This window comes from Camelus dromedarius, chromosome 10, assembly GCF_036321535.1.
Source record: "Camelus dromedarius isolate mCamDro1 chromosome 10, mCamDro1.pat, whole genome shotgun sequence".
Taxonomy (NCBI): Eukaryota; Metazoa; Chordata; class Mammalia; order Artiodactyla; family Camelidae; genus Camelus; species Camelus dromedarius.
This window is the reverse complement of record NC_087445.1, coordinates 3,788,181-3,794,513: the sequence shown is the minus strand read 5'-3', so window position 1 is coordinate 3,794,513 and position 6,333 is coordinate 3,788,181.

Here is a 6,333-nt window from a genome sequence, read left to right as displayed (position 1 = left end):
AAACTTTATGAGGAGTTATAGACATAAAGCTTGACACGTGTCTTAGTCTCTGCAGGCTTCTATAACTAAATACTGTGGACTGGGTGGCTTAGAAACAACACATTTATTTCGCACAGTTCTGGAGGCTGGAAATCCAAGATCAGAGTGTAGCGTGGCTGGGTTCTGGTGAGGGTCCTCTTCTGGGTTGCAGACTTGCTAACTCCTTGCTGTATCCTCACAGGGCAGGAGAAGCCAGCACCCTCGGATCTCTCTTATAAGGACACTAATCCCATTCATAACCTACTCACCTCCTGAAGGCCCCCCTCCTAATACCATCACACTGGGCACTAGCGATCAAGATATGAATTTGGTGGAGGGGGAACAGGAATATTCAGTCCAAGGCAACACCCACCCCATCGCCCTCTTTTTACCGAAGTGACAACAGAGATCTAAAGTGGGAAAGTGGCTTACCCAGATTCACAAAGTTTTTGGTAAAACTAGAACAGTTTCTCCAGTTAACAGTTAACCAATTTCTCTGCACCTCATGGCCTCTCAAATAAGTGAGTTTCGGCCAAAATGCGTGGCTTTAAAAATCAAATCAATGCTCCAGTCAAACACAGGGACAAAAATATCAAGGTACCAGATGTTCGCTTTCTTTCCTTTTTTTTTTTAAATTGAGCTATAATTGTCATATAACATCATATTAGTTTCAGGTGTACAAATAATGATTCAACATTTGTAGACATAGTGAAATGACCACTGCAGTAAGTGTAGTTGACATCAGTCACCAGAGTTACAAAATTTGTTTTTCTTGTGAAGCCTTTTTAACTTTTAAGATCTGTTCTCTTAGCAACTTCCAAATATGCAATACAGTATTATTAACTATAGTCACCATGCTATACAGTCCATCTCCACATCTTATTTTATAACTGGAAATTGTACCTTTTGACCACCTTCAGGCATTTGCCCACCCCCAACCCTCACTTCTAGCAACCACCAACCTGTTCTCTGTATCTATGAGCCTGTTTTTGTTTTTGTTTTAGATTCCACACATGAGTGAGATTACACAGTACTCATGTGTCCCTGTCTGACTTATTTCACTTAGCATAATGCCCTCAAGGGCCATCCATTGTATGGCCAATGGGAAGATTTAATTCTCTTCCATAGCTGAATATATTTATATGTGTGTAAATATATATTTATATTCCATTATATATTACAGTTTCTTTATCCATTCATCCATCAATGGACACTTAGGTTGTTTCCATATCTTGGCTGTTGTGAATAATGCTGCTGTGAACATTGGGGTGCATATGTTTTTTTCGAGTTAGTGTTTACATTCTCTGTGGGCAAGTATCTGAAAGTATAACGGCTGGATCACATGATAGACCTATTTTTAATTTTTTGAGGAACCTCCATACTGTTTTCTATAGTGGCTGCACCAATTTACATTCCTTCCAACAGTGCACAAGGGTTCCCTTTTCTCTACATCCTTGACAACACTTGTTATGTCTTATCCTTTTGATAACAACTTTCCGAAGGTGTGAGGTGATGTCTCATTGTGATTTGCAGTTCCCTGATGATTAGTGATGTTGAGCATCTTTTCATGTGCCCGTTTGCCATCTGTATGTCTTTTTTGGGAAAATGTCTATTTAAATCCTCTGCTCATTTTTTAATTGAATTGTTTGATTTTTTGCTGTTGAGTTGTATGAGTTCTTTACACATTTTTGATATTAACTTCTTACCAGATATATTATTTGCAAATATATCCTCCCATTCCATAGATTGCCTTTCCATCTCATTGATAGTTTCCTTTGTGGTGCAGATGTTTTTTAGTTTTATGTCATCCCACTCGTTTATTTTTGCTTTCATTGCCTTTGCTTCTGATGTAAAATCAAAAAAAAAAAAAAAAAAAATCACCAAGACTGATGTAAAGGAAATTACTGCCTATGTTTTCTTCTAGGATTTTTATGGTTTCAGGTCTTACATTCAAGTCTTTAATCCATTTTGAGTTAACTTTTGTGTATGGTATAAGATAGGGTTCCAGTTTCACTCTTTTGAATGTAGCTTTTCCAGCACCATTTATTGAAAAGCCTGTCCTCCCTCCATTGTATATTCTTGCCTCCTTGGTCATAAATTAATTGATCATATTGGCATGGGTTTATTTCTGGGCTCTCTATTCTGTTCCATTGCTCTATGTGTTTATTTTTATGCTAATACCATACTATTTTGATTACTACAGCTTTGTAATATAGTTTGAAATCAGGGAGCATGTTGTCTCTAGCTTAGTTCTTTTTTCTCAAGATTGCTTTGTCTATTTGGGGTCTAGATGTTCACTTTCTATATGACATTATAGCAGGTTTTAACAATATCTCAGTGCCTCCAAGTCTCTGTTAACTGGAATTTCCATGAAAGTTGCTTATAATTCTTCTAGATTTCACTGTGCCTTCTGGATCATTAAGGGAAAAAATTTTGGTCTGTGCAGTTCCACTGTTATGCAATCTACTTTATTCTGCCTCTCCATATGGCATTTTATCTTGTATCTTCTAAACTCAGAGTATGCTTATTAACCAGAGCAGCCAAGCTGAGCAGCAACAGTTACAAGTCGGTGGAGGTGGGTCTTATTTCTCTCCAGAAAAGTCAGTAGGTTTTAAGTATAACTGGAAGAAAACCAGGGCAAAATAACAACAGATAGAAAATAGCTGTAATACAGCATCAAGGTCTCTCAGGCATAGAAAACACAATTTCTGCTTTTGCGCAGGGAGAAATCTTCCTTAAGCTTATACATGAAACCTCAGCACACTTACCTTCTTGCAAATATTTAAAGCAGCAGAACTCAGTCTTACTTCGGCAAATACTTGGAAAGAGGGTGACTAGCCAGGTGGGCAGAGCCCAGCAAGAGAATCCAAGTGGCTCTGAATACAAGACACCAGATAAGCCGGGGTGGTCCTCGCTGAAGCCCTGGAGGCCCGGGGATCCAGGTGAAGCAGGCGGGATTCCCTGGGACTCTGAGCCCAAGAGACTGGCCTGCAGGAGGTCAGTTAGTGAGTACTCCTGAGATTGACACCTGGGGAAGGGAAGCTCAGGAGAGAGAGGACTGGGAGAAGGAGGCTGAGCAGTTGAAGACCTTAGACAACCCCTCCAGGAGGTCTGAAGCTGAGATAACCTATTCAGAGTTGTCCCAAGTTCCTGGGTGAAGAATGAGCCTTTGGACCCCACCTCCAGCAGTCACTGGATATAGTCCACCCTGGGTAGGGCCAGGAGGCTCTTGTCAACTGAGGAAAGTCCTCCAGTGGGCTGACAGCTAAGGGTTTTCTGCCAGGGGCACTCCCAGCTGCTGGGAAGGCCAGTCTTTCATTCCAGAAGGGAGACCTGGGGGGAGCATCCTGGGGGGCACATTCCAGCACCATCATGAACATGCTTCTGTCTTGGGAGTAGGACCTTGTAAGATCAGGCAAGAGTATTGACAGGCGTCAGGGCATGACTCTCATCCCAAGAGCAAGGTCAGGGCATGGGGCCTGGAGGACGAATCCGCACTTCACGACAGATCACAAATTAGCTTCAAGACCAAGCCTGTGATGGGGCCAACCTAGACAGGAGGACGCATACTCGGGGGCCCCATGAGTGCCAGTGCCAGCTGCTCACAAGTGATTCTTTGATGCCACATCTTTATTATCTTAATAGATGACCTACTCCTCCAATGCCAGTTAACAAATGCTTAATTCAGGTATTTACATGCTTAGAGCTATTGAGGAACGTCCTTGCAAGACAGCATCTTCCTGTCTATTTTCAAGTACTTAATTAACAGCCTTGCTCCAGGATAAACACATTGTATTTTCAGTAAGATGATGAAAAGTTTTGTTTTGTTTTTTTTTTTAGTATCTTGCGTGTCACTACACTTGAAATTGCCCTTCAACACAAAATCGTGAACAATTATTTTTAACAAATCTGTTGCAGTAACAATTGATGGGCACGTTAATTCTGCAGGTTCTCGGATAACTAATTCAGCCATACCTCAGAGATTTTAAGAAGATGTTTCTATTGTAAATTAAATGTCAGATGGTTTGTTCTATCACATCAGAGCAGTATTCTCCTTCAAGAATTTCAAGAGCATTCTCAATGCCACTCTGGATAAAATTCTGCAATTCTTTTTTTTTTTTTAACAGTTTTATTGAAATTCACTTGTTTTAAGTGTTTGGTTCAATGATGCTTCGCACATCTTGCTATTCCTTTTAAAAGTAACTATCTCTGGTAAAAGCATGCATTGAGTTTTCCTCAATCATGTGAAGCATTTCCAATTCAGGTATTCTGGTTGCTCCCGTATCTGGATTACTCATTTATAGAGAACTTCCAATTCTTGCTAACTAGAAGATTGAAAGGCCTGGGTTTCCCTGATGACAGCTTTTAACAAATATTTGGTTGCCTCTGCATCATAATCAGAATGCTGAGAAATCGCCTGGCTAATCCTATTTAACATCACAAAGCACTCCTAGGGCAGGCCAGGATATGTTAACCATTTACTACGCTGCATATTAAGCCTGTCTTTTGCAATCATATTTTTAAATGGTTTATTCCATTGTCAAAATACAATACATTTAAGTCATCATTAAATAAATTTTTTTCCACTTTTTGGCAGGTTACAACCCATCAGTCATTGGGAAAGATGGTCCCAGTGCAGAATTTAAAGGTGCTGAAAAGTTTGCACCTTCTGAACACCTGTCCCTGGGTGTGCTTAAAAAGCTTGCAGTGTATACCAAAATCCAGCTGATCTAATTTAGCACTACTGTGATCCACTTTGAAAATAGAACTGTTACACTTTCAATTAACATATATTTAATCAAAAGGTGAAGGAAGGAAGGGAGGCCTAGGAAAAAAAAATTATTTGACAGCTTGTATTAAAAGCCACGTGTTTACCAGGTGTAGGACGCTCAGCAGCAACACAAGGCACGTTTCTGAAGATGCAAACTCTGTATTGAGAGATGAGATCATCAAACACTGAATAATAAAGGCTATGTAAGGGAATACATGTCTGGGGGTAAATTGCATAGACAGAGCTGAAGGGCTAAAGCAGTTTAGAAAAGAGAGATCAAGGCAGATCGTAAATTTTAGGAAAATTTTCCTGGAAAAAAACAGGACATGGGTTGGACCTAAGGAATGGTTAATATTCTTAACAGAAAGTTTCCAAATTTGGGACTACTTTGGTACATACACAGAGTGCCATAACCTATGTCTATATCCACCAAAATGGACTTAGAAATAGCACATAAATAAAAATGTATCCATATCATTATATGCAGAACGGTAGAACTGAAAGATACAAAACGTACTTTGCGAAAATTTAGTGTTCTTACATGCTGCCAAGTTCCCGGGCGAAAGAGGAGGTCCAATAATTTAGGGAGAACTGCTTTACCAAATTCCTGACTTGGAGCCCTACACATTAGGATATGAAAGGTCTCAGAAGTTGTGCTGAAGAGAAACTGTTTAACCCTATTTACTTTAGAATTCCCCAAGTTTATCTGACCATGGAACACTCTTTCTCACGGAATACACGTTACACATACTGCACGTGTCAAGGAACTCCACGGAATACAGATCGGAAATAGCAATCCACAACAATAAAAAAAAAAAAATAAGCCACCTGATCTAAAAAATGAGTCAGAGACCTTAAAGACACCTCATTAATTTGCCACCATTTGCAGGTGGCAAATAAGCATATGAAAAGACATCCATATCATATGTCATCAGGGAAATGCAAATTCAAACAACACGAGGTACGAGTACACACTATGGGAGTGGCCAAGATCCACACACAGATACCAGCGAGGCTGTGGAGCATCAGAAACTCTCATTCATCGCTGCTTCAAATGCAAAGTGGTACAGCCACTTTGGAAGACAGTTTGGCAGTTTCTTACAAAACTAAACAGGATCCAGCAACCGTGCTCCTCAGTAGTTAACCAAAAAGAGTCGAAAACTTACGTCCACACAAACACCTGCCCAGAGATATTTATAGCAACTTTATTTGTAATTGCCAAAACTTGGAAGCAACCAAGATGTCCTCAGTAGGTGATGAATGAGTAAACTGTGGTACAGGCAGACAGTGGAATAGTATTCAATGCTAAAGAGAAGCGAGCTATCCAGCCATGAGGAGACATGGAGGAAAGTTAGAAGCATAGTCTCAAGTGAAAAAAGCCAATCAGAAAAGGCTACATACGACATGATTCCAAATACATGATATTCTGGAACAGGCAAAACTATGAAGACAATACAATGATCAAGTGGTTGCCAGGGGTTAAGGCGGTGGGGAGAAAGAACGAACACTCAAAGCACAGAGGAGTCTTAGGGCACAGTCTTAGT